General features: G+C 28.7%; 1 protein-coding gene across 8 annotated transcripts in view; it reads left to right on the plus strand.

Annotated features, from left to right (window-relative positions):
• The window catches only part of LOC127286158 (ras-related protein Rab-37), a 293,485-nt gene that overhangs the window by 251,100 nt on the left and 23,070 nt on the right, over positions 1 to 19,315 (plus strand). The gene's annotated exons all lie outside the window — the stretch shown is intronic.

Consider the following 19,315-nt stretch of genomic DNA (forward strand, 5'->3'; position numbering starts at 1 on the left):
ACACAGTCAATTTTTGGTTTAATCTGCTCTAAAAAAGGAAAAACATATACGTGACATGAAATACATGTCACACGTATATTTTTCCATTTTAGGACAGTAATGGTGGCCTATAATAATCTCTTTCTTGTATCTGTATTGTGTTTTACAAATGGATGTTTTTAGCTTACAAGAGACGAGTATTCTAGGACGTAACCCACATTTTGCATAGTGAAAAGAAAGTATGTGTACATTCAGTTTGGCTTAGTCTTTACGTGATGAACTTTATAAAATGTGGGATATATACCAAAATTAGTCGAAATAGTAGAGATAATAATAGATAATAGTAGAGATAATAATAATCGGATAATAGTTATAGAGATATAATGTATATAGGATCCGATAATAACTTCTCGTTTCTTCGTCATAATTTCGATTGCATGATATGTTGAAACGCTTGGAAACAAATTTGGACCTTTCAGTATATATATATTATTTCTTACACTGTTCCTAAAAGGCACTAAAAACTTCACTGTAAAAATAGGTAAATTTAGTATCTTAAAATAAGATACAAGTGTTATCATCTTAGATTAAGATGTTTTTGAAAGTAAACCGTATATATATATCTTCTCCCAGAATCTGATGAATTTCGTGCTAAATTTTGTTGATTATACACGGAAAAAATTAATTCAGTAGATTTTACAGAACTAATATCACGGAGTAGCGGATACAGCTCTTTACGAAACTGAGTGTTGTAAAATGTCACGAAATATTCAGGATAAACTCCAGAAATATTCAGAATAAACAATAATGAAATTTCTGTAGTTTATGCGAAAATATCCATCACATTTTACAAAACTTAGTTTCGTAAAGACTACTCCGTTACAGTTTTGTAAAATATACTAAATTAATTTTTTCCGTGTATATTAAGTATAATACCATATTCCAAACACTATGTAAAAAATAAATTTTGACCTCAACCAACTTTGAACTGAAATCGTTTTACATAAAACTGGATTTACATTTTGAATTTTAACCTTCGTCGCGTGATTTTAAACCTAAAAATCAACTGAAACTTATATTTAAGCCAAAAAATTGATATTTGCAGTCATTTTGGTTTTAAGATGGACACCGAAATGTAAATTTTATTTCAGAAATAGTCAAAAATACTATTTCCGAAGTAAAATTTACATTTTTAGGAGTAATAATTTTTTCTATTTCTGGAACAAAATTTGTTAGAGATGCGTTCTGGAAAGTTCAAGTTTTACTTTGTAAGTATAGTAAAAGTTACTTTACAATAAGTATAGTGTGCGACAACCAAAACATCTTAAACTATCTTTTGCAGTGTTTATACATTTAAGACGGACTAATAATAATAAGACCACGAAGAAAAATGGAAAAACGAATAAAGTAACTTTTATTTAAAAAATAAAACCGAAACTTTCCACAGTTTCTGCGCATTTCTGGCAATTTTTACTTCAGAAATAGTAAAATTTTCTCCGAAAATAGTAAAAGCGACTACTGAAATAGTAAATTTTACTATCTCAGGAGTAAAAATTTCCAGAAATGCGCAGAAACTGGGATCAGTTCCGCGGTTTTACTATTAAAATAGTAAACTTTACTTTATTCGTTTTTACATTTTTCTCCGTGACCTATACTGTTAATTATCCTGAAAAGACGTTTTGTACCCAGAAAATGCAGTTACAGATCAGTTACAAAACTATTTCAGAACTGTTCTTAATTTTAGTTAGAAATATTTTCCAAAACTGAACTTTGTCGTTATTATACTTATAGAGCTTATATTGTAGGGTAAGTCCGGGGGAGTTGGCCATAGTTTTTTTAAAAGTCTGTAAAAATAAAAAGAAAGTATGATTTAAGTATTAACTTTTATTGATAATTAAACATTGAACATTTAACTTACAAAAAATGATAGAAATGAGAAATTTTTTAAATTAAAACAATCTTAAAATTAATATTTTTTAAAAAACGCGTTTGGCCATCTCTCCCGGAATGTACGGGGGAGATGGCCATAGGCGTACGGGAGAGATGGCCAATACTTTAAAATCAATTTTTAGCTTTTCGCTTTATCAAAATTTTTAATTTAAAAGGGATTAAAGTCTTTTTTTCTTGTTCTGACTACATTTCGAACATTTATGATTAAATTCAGTGCAATTTTCATAAGCGCTGTCTGTTTGTCTGTCTTACCAACACAACAAGGCTACAAGGAAATTTTTTGAGATATCAGAGTGGTTTCTAATTTATTTTTGTGTCCTGAACATGATTCCGGGTTCTAAAATTACGTATCACGTCAGGATTTTGAATAAAGTGGGGGTAAAGTCTTCAAAAACCGTGTTTTTGAGTGTTTTCAGTATTTTTTTTTCTTAACCTGACGTGATAGAGACTTTTATAAAGGCTTAAATTAAAGCTCATGTCTTACACTTTAAGACACATACGTATGCGCAAGATAAAAAAAATTTTTAATTTGAAAAAAATTAGGTTCAAGTCACTTAAAAAGATTTTTGGGGTCATTACCCCCATTGTATCAAAATTTCAAAAAAATTTTTATTTTGCGCATATGGGTCTTAAAATGTACGTTTTAAACTTCAATTTAAGCCTAGATAGAAGTCTCTAGCACGTCAGGTTAAGGAAAAAAAAATAATGAAAACATTCAAAAACATGGTTTTTGAAGACTTTACCCCCACTTTACTCAAAATCCTGACTTCATACGCAGTTTTAGAACCCCGGATCGTGTTCAGCACACAAAAATACATTGAAAACCACTCTGATATATATATATATATATAAGTCTTATTTTGTAGACCTGTGTTATGATTGTTTATAAACGTTTTTAAGATTTAATTACACATAGTGATTATTTTATTTAATCATATTTAAATTTGAAAATCTTTGTTGGAGTGTCTTGTAATATATGTCACAAAAAATGTCATTTGCCACAGAATTAATGTTTTTTTCAGCGAACACACGAATCTCAAGGGTGCCAATAACTTAAACAGTATGGCCATCTCACCTCGAAAAAACATGGCCATCTCTCCTAATGTCAGGAGACAAATTGACACAACTAAAATTTAAATAAATAAAATTTTTAAATAAATATAAATTTATGACAAAGCTTGGGTCATGTACTTTACAGAAAAAAATAAAATTCAAAATTATTCTATAAAATAACATAACACCAGTGAGAAACGTAAACTCATCACTTTTTGTCCGAACTAGTCAAAATAACAAATCAGATTTTTAAATACTTTTTCAATATTTTTCGTCAAGTTTTTTCTTTTAATTGTGTTTTGACACAAAACAAAGCGAACTAATCTTTAATAAGCGATACCTAGCAGCAAACCTAATTTATATGAAAAAACGTCTTCAATGCTTATAGTAATTATAATATTTTAACGATTCCTACAAATAACAATGCTATGAGTCATAATTTGATCAGAAAGGGTAAGGACAAAAACAGAAAAACAGAAGTAACTAATGTTGTTTATAAATTAAATTGCAAAAATTGTACCGCATCTTATGTTGGTGAAACAAAGAGAATGGTGGGGGTTCGCTTAATGAACATAAAAAATCAAAAGTTGGTGTCACTGTTACTCATAGAGATTCTAAAAAGCATGATTTTGACTGGTATAACTTTTCAATTCTTGACAGAGAATCAAATGAGAACAAACGCTTGATATCCGAAATGATTCATATTAATCTGCAAAAGAATGCAATAAACAAAAAAGATGACACTCAAAATCTCAGTAATTGTTACTTCCATTTTCTCAATGACAGAAAATATTCATAACTTTTATCCCTGTCTAATAATACCTTGACGTTTCTCTATTTACATTATTGAAATAAGGTCAATGAACCTAATTTCACTCTATACGCTTCTTCATACGCAACTTTGTAATTGATCAGTGTCTATTAGCAATCGTGTCAATTGAAACGTTTAATCACTTTTAAATTTACTTATTCAAGAAGAGTTTTTTTGAATAATGTTTTCATTTTTTAAGGTAAATTTAGTCATTTAATTTTATTTTTTTATAAGAAATATTTTTTTTCTACAAATGTGTTAAAATTTTATAAAAAATTTTTTTTATATTTTGTAATAAACTTTCAGTTTCTGAAGAGGATCGGATGGCTGTGCCATTGAAACGTAAAGAATAATGTTTTTATTTAATCCTTGACTCGGAATGATCGATATCATCTTCTTATATTATTTTGTATTTAATTAAAAAATTTATAAATATTTTTACTTACCTTATCTCGATTTTTAATGTTTTTAAGCCACTAACATCGGGGCTAATAAATTGTACTCAATTTTAAAAATGTTCCATAACAAATATTTTCAAATGTATAAAGTCACTGAGAATAAATTAAAAAAATTTTCTTTCAAACAAATGTTTCGTTATTTCTCCTTTTATATTCTGTGATTTAATTATTTAAATTCAAAAGAAATTGACAAAATAATTTTCCATAAAACTATTAAATATTTATTTTACTAAAACTTCCATTTTTAAATTTCTAAAAATTTTCAGCGCAATTTTGCTACAAATTGTTCTTGAAACTTTTCGACAATTTTGCTTAGCATGTTTGCAGAAAGTTTTTGCTGCAAACTTGACAAGGGAGGACATTTCAATATTTGCCACAAGTTTGCTGCAAACTTACCTTACAAACTTTCAAACCTTGCACTGCAAACTTGCAGCAAACTATTTTAGGTATATCAAAATAGAACGAAATGACAATTTAGTAACTAAAGTCGGTATTAAATTAATACCTTTTGTTTTACAGTGAAGTTACATATGAACAACAATATAAAGAATACAATACAAAGAAAAAAATTTAAACGAAGTATTATCGAAATGGCTTTTTAATGTAAAACCGTATACAATAGATTATAAAACATTTATATATCATTTTACTTAACACTAAAAAGATCCAGTAATAATGTCTATAGGGATTAAATTTTACCACGTACGCGCTCTCTGACAGACCGGGAAAGCACTACTCAGGATTTAAAAAATTTTTTTTATTTTAACATAACATTAACATTAAATTACAAATTTTTAAAATAAAAATATCATCCGTAAGAAAGAAGAACCATATAAAGCGCTATATATTATAATATATATAGATATGATATAATCGGTTTCTTATTTCTAAATAAGATATATGTGGTTTCGTTGAATGCACGTGTCTAAAAATTTGTTTAACTTAAATGGAGAGATGATTTACATTATATTTTATACTTAATACGCTTAGTAACGTATTCTAATAATAGTACCCGTGTAGAAATTGCCCTACTAGAGCCCTAGTAGAGAATGAAACGCCACACCTGATCAGGGCCAAATAAGAAAAATGTGAATTACTTAATCAGATGAGCCCCAGTGTGCAAGGATACAGAACAATTCTGTAACAATTCTAGAACAAAAAAGAACAGGTTCTAGAACTTGTTACTAACTGGTTACTAAAAATGTCGTCCCCCTGAAGGAATAGTTCTAGAACAGAATCTGTAACAGTTCTAGAACAGTGTTCTAGAACATTGTTCTAGAACAAATCCATAATAATTACATAACAAAATTTTTTTAAAATGATCTTTTTGCTTGAATAAAATAAGAAAAACATTTGTTATACATTTACATGAAAGTCGACATTTATTCACTGTTGATACATACTCAAATCAGTTCTAACACACATTAAAAATTATTTTTGATTTTTTACACTGAAAAAAAAGTCTGGTTAAAATAACCAGAATTCTGGTTAATCTAACCAGAATAAAAAGTTATATATACCCTTACTACTTTTTCTGGTTAAAAGTACTAGAAAATTTGGTTAAAAAATTCTGGTTAATTTTACCAGAATTTCAAGTTAATCTTACTAGAATTTCAAGTTAATCTTACTAGAATTTTTCTAGTTAAAAATTTTTGGTAAAAAAATTTCTGGTTAATCTTACCAGAAATTCTAGTTAATCAGAGAATTAATTAAATTTATTATTATTATATTATATTATAAAATATTATAAAATATGAATTAAAAAAATTTGTATTATGTACATATAAATGCAATCAAACAATAACACCTTTACACTGCAATTCTCTTAATAATGTTTATTTAAATATGATTATTCAGAACTAAAATTCTGATAAAACGTGTCGAGCACGTTTTCAACATAACCTTCAAACTATTTTCCACACGAACGGGTTTGCCGTTCGTCAACAATTTTTTCACTTATATTATAAAATTAATTAACCAACCTTTAAACAGATTTTTTAATTCTCCCAAACCCCAATTTTCCAGAGCTTGGTTAACTTTTTCATCCATTCTTGCGATCCGCACGATAAACTATTCGAAAAAGAACAACAGACGCTATGCAGTGTCCGCGAACGCGCGTTTTTAACCAGAATTATTTTAACCAGAATAATTTAACCATACTTATTTAACTAGAACTGTTTAGTCTTTTTAACTATATTTTCTTGTTAAAATAACTAGAAATTTTTTAACCAAACGCATCTAGTAACTTTAACCAGAACTTTTTTTTCAGTGTACAAATAATAAATTTAAATATAAATTTGAAAAACAATTTTTAAAAGTAATGAAAAACTTATGTATAAACTTATGTATAATTCATACAATCTAATTCGGAGCATTACTACTATTTTTCTCCAGATTGCGTCGAATACTCGAAATTTGTTTGTAACTCATTTTATTTTAAATATTTTTATATTGTTTTTTAAAAATATAGTTTTACATAAACGATTTTAACAGTATTTGTTTTAACGCAGTATTATTATTAATAATAATTATCTTTAGCGTTAATAGAGTTAGCTCATCAAGCCTCATTATTGTATTATGTTCAAATGTAAAACATAGTAAAACTTTTATATTCAATAAATATTTGTTCCTATGAATTTCACTATCTTCTTTATTTATCTTTACTTCTTATATTTTTTACATACCAGAAAACAATTGTTCTTAAACAATGTTACTTTTATTTTATAAAACACTTCTAGAACATTCGCAATGGAACTACTGTTCTATAACAAAGCAGGAACCATGCTATGGCACAATTCTAGAACAAATCTAGAACTAATGTTCTAGAACATTGCATTACAGAACAGATACAGAACAAATGTTACAGAACAAATCTATAACACAGTTCTAGAATTGTTCTATAACAAAATAATAACAACTGTTCTAGAACACTGTTACCTTTTTGTTATAGAACAGTTCTAGACCGTGAACACTATGGGGCCACATCAGGCGTGGCGTTTCATTCCCTAATAGGGCAGCCTGATCCGCCCTTGATTCGGACCCTGGCAAAATTTCTGCACGGGTAATAGTAATAAAATTAATAACACAAAGTTACCAAAAAAAAATTGAAAAAAACTTATTCCGTGTAGAAATTTCCCTACCAGGGCCATATAGTAGTAAATAAAACGCCCCTATATATATGGGTTAAATATAGCACTTTTTTCAAGTTCTATAAAAGGAAAGAAAAATTTTTGAAATCGATCCATAAATAAACATTTTACGAGGTTTTTTTTATACATCGATAACATATTATAGCTCTAAAATTAAATAATTTTAAGGTGTTTCGGACTATTTTTCCAAATAAATTTTTATTTATAAGTGTAATATTCATTTATTACTTTATAAACTTCTACCGCAATAATAGTTCCTCAATATATTCTATTGTTTCCGTTCGGTTTCTGTATACAATAATGTATATAATTGGTTATGCGTCATTTTATGAAATATCGCAATTGCATTGTTAACTAAAATATATAATTCTAACAGGAATTTTTCCATATTTTTAACTATATATACGCATTGACGTCATAAAATATCAAATACCTTGAAAAAAATTTCTTGCAAACACGTACAGTATACTATATACTATATAGGTATACAATATAAAGGTTTTTTTTTTGAAAAGATATATTCGAGAGTGTCTCTAATCTTAAACAGATGCGTCAAAAGACCACCATAAGGTCTTTAAGTTTATATTCATATATATATATATATATATATATATATAAAAGCGGCCAAGTTTTCCCTCATCAACATAAAATCCACAGGAAAAAGGTTTTGCATTCCATAAAACTTTTTCTGAATAATATATTAACTGCGTAGCGACTCTCATCATCTTTATTTCATTTTTAAAATCCGTTTAAAACTGCCTAAACCTGAATATTTAAACTTGAACAGCGAATTTTTAACTCTGGTAGCTAATATTTAGCGGACACAGCAAAACATGTTGGCTATGGAAGCTAATTATTAGCTGTATATTGGCTAACAAACAATTGCTACCCATATAATATAGTAATTGCGGTTAGCTAAAGTATAACTAAATTTTAGCTAATATAGCTAATTATTTTTCTTCGTGTAAGTTTTAAATTGAATTATTATACCTATACTTTATCTTGTTTAACATACTTTATCCTATTATTTAAGAGCCGGGGTAACAATACCACTCAATACAAATAACATAAACTAAAAGTTAAAATTAAAACCCAAATAGCGATTATTGTAACTGGATTTTTTTTATCATTGCAAAAAGGGTTTTATATTTTTTACTATATGCAGAAATTTTAAACAGGCTCTAGTAGGACCCAAGTAGGGCAGCTCCAAATTCGCATAAAGCCACCTAAATTCGGTCAAGAAAACAAAATTCTTATTTTTAGTTGCGATTAAAATTGCGGTTGTCCGATCATAGGGTTCCCTGTTTCAACCAGGTCAGAGCCAGGTTTGCGAATTTTTTCCACAATGGTATAGTGTATATATTTTATGTGGATTTGTGGCTCCTCAACTTGGGCCCTGCCAAGGCCACTCTAGCCCCTGGTTAGGTCTTGCGGTTTTAATTGGAGCAAAATAAAGTCTGGTGTGCCCGCAACCGCGGATTTAGTGTTTCATGAGGATTTGGGACTGTCCTACCTGGGCCCTGACAGAGCCACATCAGTCCCTGATCGGGCCTTGGTTTTAATTGACTTTAATCGGACTGAAATAGGGATTTGTTGTCTCAAATTGATTTTTAGTGTTTCATGCGGATTTGGAACTGCCGTACCTGGGCCCTGCCAGGGCCCCTCCAGCCCCTAATCGGGCCTTAGTTTTAATTGACGTTAATCGGGCTGAAATAGCGATTTGTTGCCATGGACGGATTTAGGTGTTTTATTGCTTATACTTAGGGCTGTCTTATCTTGGCCCTATCAGGGCCCGTTCAAAATTTTTTCCCGGAAATTATAATTACAAAAATTCTTTTTTTTAAGAAAATTTTTATTTAAATTCTCATTAACAAACGAATATTTAGCGATTAATCATATGTAACTCAATGTAAGTATATTTACATTGAGTTACATATGATTAATTTGTACATTAGTAACCCAAGTAGCACGATATATCAACCAGATGTCACGGTGATATCACCGGGGAATGTCACCGTGACATCAGGAAAATGTCAAAATGTCCGCCTTACGGTGATATCACACGGTGACATCGAGGTGACATCAAGGTGATATCACAGTCATATCACGGTGATATCATGTTGATATTTTACAGGGATTAAAAATTTTTAATAATATTTAACATTAAATATACTTTTTAGTTAAAAAAACAAGAAACTATAGCAAAATGGTTAGTAAATATATACTTTTAAATTAGTTTTATTTTATTATTAAAATACCATGTTATAAAATACCAATAAGAAGCGTCGATGGAAAATTTGATAAATTTAGACCTTAGAATGATAGATATATATTTTCAAAAATGCTTCTTTATGAAAATTGGAAAACGAAATAAAAAGAATTAAGTTAAAATTTCATTATTTTTCTAATAATATGATATCACCGTGATATGACTGTGATATCACCTCGATGTCACCGTGTGATATCACCGTAAGGCGGACATTTTGACATTTTCCTGATGTCACGGTGAGATTCCCCGGTGATATCACCGTGACATCTGGTTGATATATCGTGCTACTTGGGAAAGTACGTGTTACATTATTTTGTTTATAATACACCCTAATTTAAAAGTATCAAATTGATTCCAAAAATATCAAATTGATATAAAAATTTGTATCAATTTGATATTTTTGGTATATATTTGATACTTTTAAATTAGTGTGTATATATACATAGCGTTCACGGAATAAAATCTTCACCTGGAACAGCGATATTTTTCACTAAAACAACGAAAGTTTTCGCTATTCTAGATAAATATATATATATAGTTGTTCCAAATAAAGATTTTTTTCCGTGTTGAGTTTAAATTTTCAGGTACATAATAGGTATTTTTTTCGGTTATTTAATGAGTATTAATTTTTTTAAGGTATTTAATAGTTTTTTTGATTTTTTTTTAAAAAATCTTATATTCCATATGGGTAACCGTAAGAATAAAATGCCTACATTTTTAAATAGTAGTCAAATGATTATATAATCCCAATTTACATCCTATTTTTCAACCGTACATGCGCGTGCCATAAAATAGTAAACTTCTATAAATTTTGATCACTCTCAATAAAACGTTTTTCGAGTCTCTAGTACGTATACATATATAGGTCTATATAAGCGACACTAACTGTACACATTCTTTTGTGCGGTTACACCATCTCTCACTATATATACGCCAATATATACATGTATATATCTATATATATATGTATAGTAAAGCGCAATTTAAAAATTGTTTCATAACTAATTTTCCACTCAATGGATTTTAATGAAATTTGAAATATAAAACGGCGAAATTGTCTTGATTATTTTGAAAAAAAAATTATAATTTTATCACTAGTAGAAGTGATTATTTGAAACAGTGTCAAATGGATGCGCAGAAATAATACAAAATTGAAGCACGTAAGCGCAGAGCGAGAGCGATTATATACCGTTCGTTCAGTGGAACTTTCCGTCGCTTTGGTATATTCTCTTCTGGCATACACCTCATTTAACGGACATTGAGCTATACTGTTCCCGCGCACTTAATTATCTTTTTCCTTCTTCTCAGTATATATGTATTCTCTAAGTATATATATATGTATATGCACGATATATATTTTTTCATTGTATTCTTTCTTAAAACGCGTGCATTTTCCCTTTTTTTGCACATTCTTATATGATTCGTGACTTTTTTTAAGCTTATAATAAGTATATATATAATAAAATAATATATATTTTTTAGTATATATGTAAGAATTAAAAAAATATATAATGATATTTCTATATATATATTGTCGAGAATAGATATTTTATTTCCGTTCTTAGAAATGTGTAATCTAATATTTTTGATGTGCATTTTTTACATATATGTAGATATAAATAACTCACACATAGCACAACAACTTACTGCAATTTTACAGCAACAAGAAGTATTTTAATATACACGGAAAAAAATAGAAAAACGAATAAAGTAACTTTTACTATACTTTAAAATAAAACCGTAACTGTACGCAGTTTCTGCGCATTTCTATAGCAATTTTTACTCTAGAAATAGTAAAATTTACTCCTGAAATACAGTAAAAATTATTCCGCAAATAGTAAATTCTACTATTTCTGGACTAAAAATTGCCAGAAACTTCAAACAGTTCCGATTTTACTTTTAAAGTATTAGTAAAAGTTATACTTTATTCGTTTTTCCATTTTTCTCTATTTATAAGATATTTTGGTAGTCATATTTTGAAGATGTTTTGGAATAGTCACTTTTTAGCACAAGCATCTTTTTTCTAAACATCCACAAATATCTTAATTTATACCTTGAAAAAAGGTTTCTTTGAAACAAAGAAATCGGTTTTTTAAACACTGTAAAAAGAAGGTACTAAAATAGTACCGATTTTAGGTATTAAAATAGAACCAAAAGGCAATTTAGTATACCTAAAGTTGGTATTAATTAAATACCTCTCGTTTTACAGTGAACTCACTTTTTGAATCAAAGATAAAATTTAATTTAAAAAAAGCATAAAAATTTTTTCTTTGAATGATTTTTTTAACCTAAAAAAAATTTCTTTGAATCAAAGAAATGCGGTTTCGATTCCAGTCGGAATTCCAATCGGAATCCCGTAGGAATTTCCAATAAGAATTCCGGCGGAAATCCCCAGAAGCACTTTCCTACAGGAATCTTTCCACGTGCGGGTTAAAGCCTCACTTCAAGTTTTTAAATTTTAGTATGTATGTACCTTTAAATTTTCTTTAAAAGATTAAATCCCTAGAAGTAATTTTACTACGTTTTGGGTGGTTTAGTACTCTACTATATATATTTTGTATACTGTCTTCGGATTATAGGTTTAAATGTCCATTTCAGTGTAAAGGTCGCTGCGCTCAATGGAGCGAATACATATAGTGTACAAAAAAAAGGTCAGAATATTTTCTATTATTGACGAATAAAATGTCTATCCACAATTTTTAAATCTTATTTGTTCAATGTTGGGAACTTTTTTTCATATATACTTATCATCATATACTCTATTTTTCCATGAAAGAGAACGACATTTTTTCTGCACGCATTCAATGTATAATTTTAAATAGAGTTGATTTTTATATGCGCGGGAAATAGGAATTTACTAATTTTTTTTTCACTCAAAAATTTGTATACAAAAGAAAAGGTTTCCAGATTTTTTTTTTAATAATATAACTAAAAGTAAAGGGAATTTATTCTATACTATAAATGCATAAATCTAACCAGAAAGAGAAGGAATAAAAAAAGGTCGAGAGAAGCGTGAAGAATATATTGAGTGCGCGATTTAAAAGAAATGGAAAAAATTTTAGTTGTCAATTATATATATATATATATATATAAAATATATACAAACACCTAAATAATTTTCGAATGGTTTTCTTGAAAAAAATAGAAAAACGAATAAAGTAACTTTTATCATATAGTTTACAAGTAAAAACTGAACTGCCCAGTTTCTGCGCATTTCTGGCAATTTTTATTCCGAAAATAGTAAACATTATTCCGGAAATAGTAAATTTTACTATTTCTGGAGTAAAAATTGACAGAAATGCGCACAAACTATGCGGACAGTTCATGCCAGTTATAGTAAAAGTTATTTTATTTGTTTTTCCATTTTACTCCGTGTATTAATTGAACTTAGAATTACAAAATTCAAAATGGTGAATATCGAATATGATTGACTTTTTTATATCCATTTAGATTGCCGTTTGAAACTATTGTCAAAATACGATATTGATTCGATTATTAACCCGTTGCCTGTCGCTGACGCATATGCGTAAAACTAAAACTGGCCAAAAGTGCTCTTTACGCAACTTAAAAAAAGTGATAAAAAACATCTCAAATATTTCTGAAACTGGTTACTCGGGGGTTTTTGAGGTCGCTGATTCCTAATCTGAGGTCGGTTGTTCAAAATTCAAAATGGCGGATCCAATATGGCGGACGACAATTTGAAAAACTAACATGGGATTCGTAATCAGCGACCCCAAAAACCCCCGAGTACCCATTTTCAAGCGAATTGCATTATATTTTCAAATTGTCGTCCGCCATATTGGATCCGCCATTTTGAATTTTGAAAAACCGACCTTAGGTTCGTAATCAGCGACCCTGAAAACCTTAAGATACCAAGTTTCATAAAAATTCATTAAAATTTTTTTCAACACACTTTTGGCCCAAATAGTGGAAATCTCGTCGACAGTCAAGGTGTTAATCGAAAATTTGAAGAATTATTCGAAAATTATATATAATAGATATTTGCGTAAAGTAATATATTTCTCGTTTCTCGCGGAGACGCAAATAAATATTTTGTTCATATAGGGTATAAGTCCGGGGGAGTTGGCCATAGTTTTTTTAAAGGCCTGTAAAAATAAGAAGAAAGTGATTTATGTATTAACTTTTATTGCTAATTAAACATTGAACATTTAACTTACAAATAATAATAGAAATGATAAATTTTTTAAATGCAAACAATCTTAAAATTAATATTTTTTAAAAAACACGTTTGGCCATCTCTCCCGGAATGTACGGGGGAGATGACCAATACTTTAAAATCATTCTTTGGCTTTTCGCTTTATCAGAATTCTTAATTTAAAGTGATTAATGTCTTCTTTTCTTCTTCTAACCACATTTCGAATATTTATCATTAAATTCAGTGCAATTTTCATGAAGCCAAAGGTGACAATCATTGCACTGAATCCATGCAGTCTTCGATAAGCGCTCTCTGTTTGTTTTTCTCACCAACACAACAAGTCTACAAGGTATTTTTTGCGTATCACGTCAGAATTTTGAGTGAAGTGGGGGTAAAGTCTCCAAAACCCGTATTTTTGTAGGTTTTCAGTTTTTTTTCTCGTTAACCTGACGTGATAGAGACTTCTATATAGGCAAGTTTCTTTAGGTAACAAATGTAACTATATTAAATTAAGATATATTATTTGTGGAGTCATAAAGATGACGTTTAGAAAAAAGATGATTGTGTGAATTCCTAAGACACGTCAGAATTTGAAGTTACTAAAATATAAAATACATATATACATTAAGAATCTTACATAAAAGCGTGTAGAAATTTATCGTGGAAGTGTATATGTGAAACTGTTCAGTTGTGCTAGATTCAACCTAGCATCTAGATGGGAAAACTGGACAGGCTTGAACGTGGGATGTAACGCTAGCAACGTCAAGATTTTGTACAGGTCTTGTTTAGTCCACGTCTATAGTAAAATAAAATGATTCTAGCCAGTTTTACGAGAATAAAAAAGCAGTTTATATTCTATACCTATATACATAGAATATAATTGATATTTCTAAATATAAAAGAATATTTTTCAATTTTACTCTTTCGTTTGTTTAACATAAATTATATTACAAAAGTATTTTTTAATAACACAATTCCTCTTACAATTATTTTTAAAATTAATTGTAATACATTTTGTTAAATTGGATTTTTTTTTAAAACAGAAACACGCATTCACTACAAAAATCGTACTTGTACATTGATAACTAATTATACATATATATTCTTGCAATTACAAAAAATTCACTCAAAATTGTCAAGTTTTATTATTTATTATATAAATATTTTCAGAGACAACCTCTGAGACTATATGAATGACACATATCGCATGTTCTTTTTCTAATAAATGTTTGTTTCATGCTGTATATATATTTTTACCTGCACACTGGCACTGTTCAAAAATGCAAAAATATGGAAACTGATCATTAGATTTATAAATTTAATTTTTTCTTCACAAAATAAATTACATGATAATAAACCTTTGGTTCGCTTTTACCGCGTGCACTATACTGATTTCGTCTGCTAGATTAACGAATTCGCAGTGCCACCTTCTTTACGACATATTGTACTAAATTCTTCAGTCAGGATCCTAGACAGGACCTGGATAATTCCTAGACAACCTACTACGAACTTGTACTAAATTTTAAAATCATTGCCCTAGACAAATTTTAGCCAGATTCTAGACAAGCGTTCATATCGAAGAAAATAAAGGGAAAACTGTATACATTTACTTTTCGGGGCCAGGACAATTTTTTCAGAATAAATTTCTACGACAAATATACTGTCTAGCATATTAGTCTATTTTTATAAGAAGGCCACGATAAATTTCTACAAGGAATTATGGGTTATGGGTATACTCATTGCAAAAAGAACAAAAAGCAACTAGATTCAGAGTCTATAGAATATTTTGCGAATATTATATACAAGGAGAAAAATGGAAAAAAGAATAAAATAACTTTTACTATATACTTTAAAAGTAAAACCGGAACTGTCCGAATTTTTTGTGTATATTTCTGTCAATTGTTAGGTACTCCAGAAATAGTAAAATTGACTATTTCCGGAATAATGTTTACTATTTCTGGAGTAAAAATTGACAAAAATACGCAAAAATTTCGGACAGTCCCGGTTTTACTTTTAAAGTATAGTAAAAGTTACTTTATTCGTTTTTCCATTTTTCTCCGTGTATATAATATTCGCAATATTCTAGACTCTGAATCTAGTTGACTTTTTGTTCTTTTTGCGCCCATAATTAATTTTTGAGGTGACCATTTTTAGTTAGTAAACTATACTGTTACTAACTAAATGTTATAGGTAATCGCAACCATAATCGTTTCTCTCAGTGTAAGCGACATATTTTATGGTCTCATTTTCCGACCAATAATGGAACGTTTTATGCATTTTCTTTATAAGTGAGACAAGTTATCGAGACAACTTTTTTTCACCCCTTTTTCTGAGATATAGAGAAGGGTATATGGGGAGTGACCAATTAATAGCGTCCTTGGGACGAAGTTACATTTTATATCAAGAATTTACTTCTGGCGCAGTACTGTCGCGATACTGGTACCAGTACTGCGCCAGTAGTAAACTCCAACAATTTCTGGTAGAGCAACGATTATTCGATATCTCTTTAAATAAAATGTTTAGATTCAAAAAATTCTTAATATGTAATTTGTCTTGACCCACAAAATATAAAATTAGATTGTAAAAAAATCTTGATTTTGATATATAATCAAACAATTTTTATGCCTAAATTAAGAACATTTTTCAACATTATAATTTAGAGTTGGACGTATATATGTATGTATGTGTACATATAACAAATTGTTTTCTGGCGGGTAAAACACGCACATATATATACTACTATATATAGATATATATGTGCTTTGCACAAACTATAGTCATCCGCTTGAAATATTATGGTGCGATCGCCGAAAGGATGCTGTCAGTGACTTCTGAGAAATTGTGGGAGGGTGGGAAGGTATAGCACACACCTCAACTTGGGTAATACCAGTACGTTGTCATGGTTACCCACCCCAAGGCATCCCCTCGCATACAAGGTAACCCCCGCATTTTATTCACTCTCTCTTTCTCTCCTTCTCTCATCCCCACATGTATATATATATATACCATCACGAACCATATATCGATCCAAAAGTTAATGCTCACAAAATCGAGGTATATACGTATATATATATATATGTATATAGTTGTGTGTTTTACTCTTCCTCATCCTCCGCTGTTTCCTCTTTCTCCTGCTTTTTTCTCCTTGCCGCCCTTTCCCTCGTGTCCACAACATATATATGTATATATCTCTTTCTCCCTCTCATTTTCTGTTCATCCTCGTTGTGATTTTGCATTTAACCCGCCGTGGGATTACGACGACATATATAAATGCTTATACTCATATATGTATATATATATATATGCATATACAAAATTCAGTAGAAGAAATTATAATTAAAACTTCTATTTTACTCATTGTAATTAATAATACAATATAAAGTAATTGACATAATTAAGGGTCATTTAGAGAACTTTAAACCACACCAAATATAAAATTTTGCTTAATTTAATTATAAACATTAGACTGAATTAACCAAATATTTGGCTAAATTAACTAAATATTTAGTTAAATTAACTAAATATTTGCTTAAATTAACTAAATATTTGATTACAAAGCACAATTTTGTTCATATAATCAAACATTTGGTAAAATTAACCAAACATTTGACCAAAATAGCAATTTGTTTAGCAAGAATGTTTGGTTGATTCAGTTAAATATTTGGCTGTTTTACCCAAATATTCGATTAAAACATAATACCATTTTAGTTAAGAAAGTTTGATTGACTTAACCAAATATTTGGCTAAATTACCCAAATATTTAGCTAAATTACCCAAATATTTGGGTAAACTCCCCAAACGTTTGGCTAAATTATACCTACATATTTGATTATTAAAGGATTTTGGTTGATTCGATCTAACATTTCTGAATTAACTTAACATTTGGCTTAATCACCTACATAATGTATGTTATTAAAAAGGTTTGGCTTACTCAATTAAACATTTAGCTGAATTAACGAAACATTCAATCGAAATGTAAAAATATTTTAGTAAAACATAGTTTGCTTGATTTATTGAGACATTATATTCGGCTATACTTCTTTAAGTAAAGAAAATTTGGTTAATTTAATCAAAAATTTGGCTAAATTAACTAAAAATTTGATCCGAATAACAATTTTTTATTTTTAGTTTTACTATAGTTTGTTATTAAAGCAGTTTTTCTATAATTCAATCGAAAATTTAACTAAAGTAATCAATCATTTGGCTGAATTATACCTTTATATTTTGTTATAAAAGCAAATTGGCTAACATAAAATCAAACATTTAGCTCAATGAACCAAACGATCGACCGAAACCAATATGCGTTAAACATATTTTATTGGGTTCGGCTAATTTAATTAAACATTTGGCTAAATTAACCAAAAATTTGATTGAATTAGCCATATGGGATAATTTGAGTGAATCAACCGAACAATTTTATAACTTAATGCAATACTATAATCCGAAATAAAATAGAATTTTATTAAATAGAATTTTTTTGAGCCGAAATTTTATCTGTTCGAATTATTTTTTAACATTTTCTATTAAACCGATTTTCTTTATGTAGAATTTTTTTTGTAACCGAACAATTTGCTTTACAGAATTTCTATTTGATCGAATTTTTATTTATTCGATTTCAGTTAACAGAATATAACCCCATTTAAATTAATTGTTATTCAGCTTTTTTACACTATATTGATTTCTAAATTTAAAAAAATAGAAATATAATAGTCCAGCAGTCAAGTTAGAATTTTTAGAATGTTTTAACTTAGGATCTTCATTTTTTTTTTGCTTAAACCGTTCATTTTGGGGTAAAAATAAAGTACCTAAATTTTGTTTACGAAATAGGTGCAAAAAATAAGTTTTTTTTTGCAAATTAACGCCATCCGTGACATTTTAGCATTAAAATAGTTAGTATTAAATAGAAAGTGTATAAAATTCTGAGTAATTTGATTAAAACATAAACCTTTTAGCTCCAAAATTGACTGAGATATAGCTTCCGCAAAAAACCCATTTTTATCGTAATTTCAGCCGAAATCTGTTATTTTTTAGTTTTTTAAATATAATTTTGAAACTAATGATTTTTAGAAAAATTGACACACAGGAAAGTTAAAGCTGACTAAATTCCTGACAGTTTGCAAAAAATAACAATGTAAAATAGCTCCAATAGTTTCTGAGATACAGTCTCTCGAAGTTTAAGCAAAAAAAAATTGAGGTTCTGAGTTAAAACACGATATGACTTGTTTTTCGTCTAATTTGACTGGACTATAAATAAAATTAGTTGATTTTGTGATTTAGATGATTTGTTTCATTCAGGAACTGAATATTATTTTGTAAATTACGATTGGGTTTTCTAAAACCACCCTTTTTTCAGCTGCAGCTTCCTTGTTGAACATTCCTTTTTTTCTTGATTGTTTTGCGTTCTCGTGACAAAAGGAAAATCTGAAACATAAAAAGGATTCATTATAATATTGTTTTATTATAATATTATGTCAAGTTATGTTAAATTAG

The sequence above is a fragment of the Leptopilina boulardi genome, unplaced genomic scaffold, assembly GCF_019393585.1.
Source record: "Leptopilina boulardi isolate dan_hultmark-lab unplaced genomic scaffold, ZJU_Lbou_2.1 LbouV2_351, whole genome shotgun sequence".
Taxonomy (NCBI): domain Eukaryota; kingdom Metazoa; phylum Arthropoda; class Insecta; order Hymenoptera; family Figitidae; genus Leptopilina; species Leptopilina boulardi.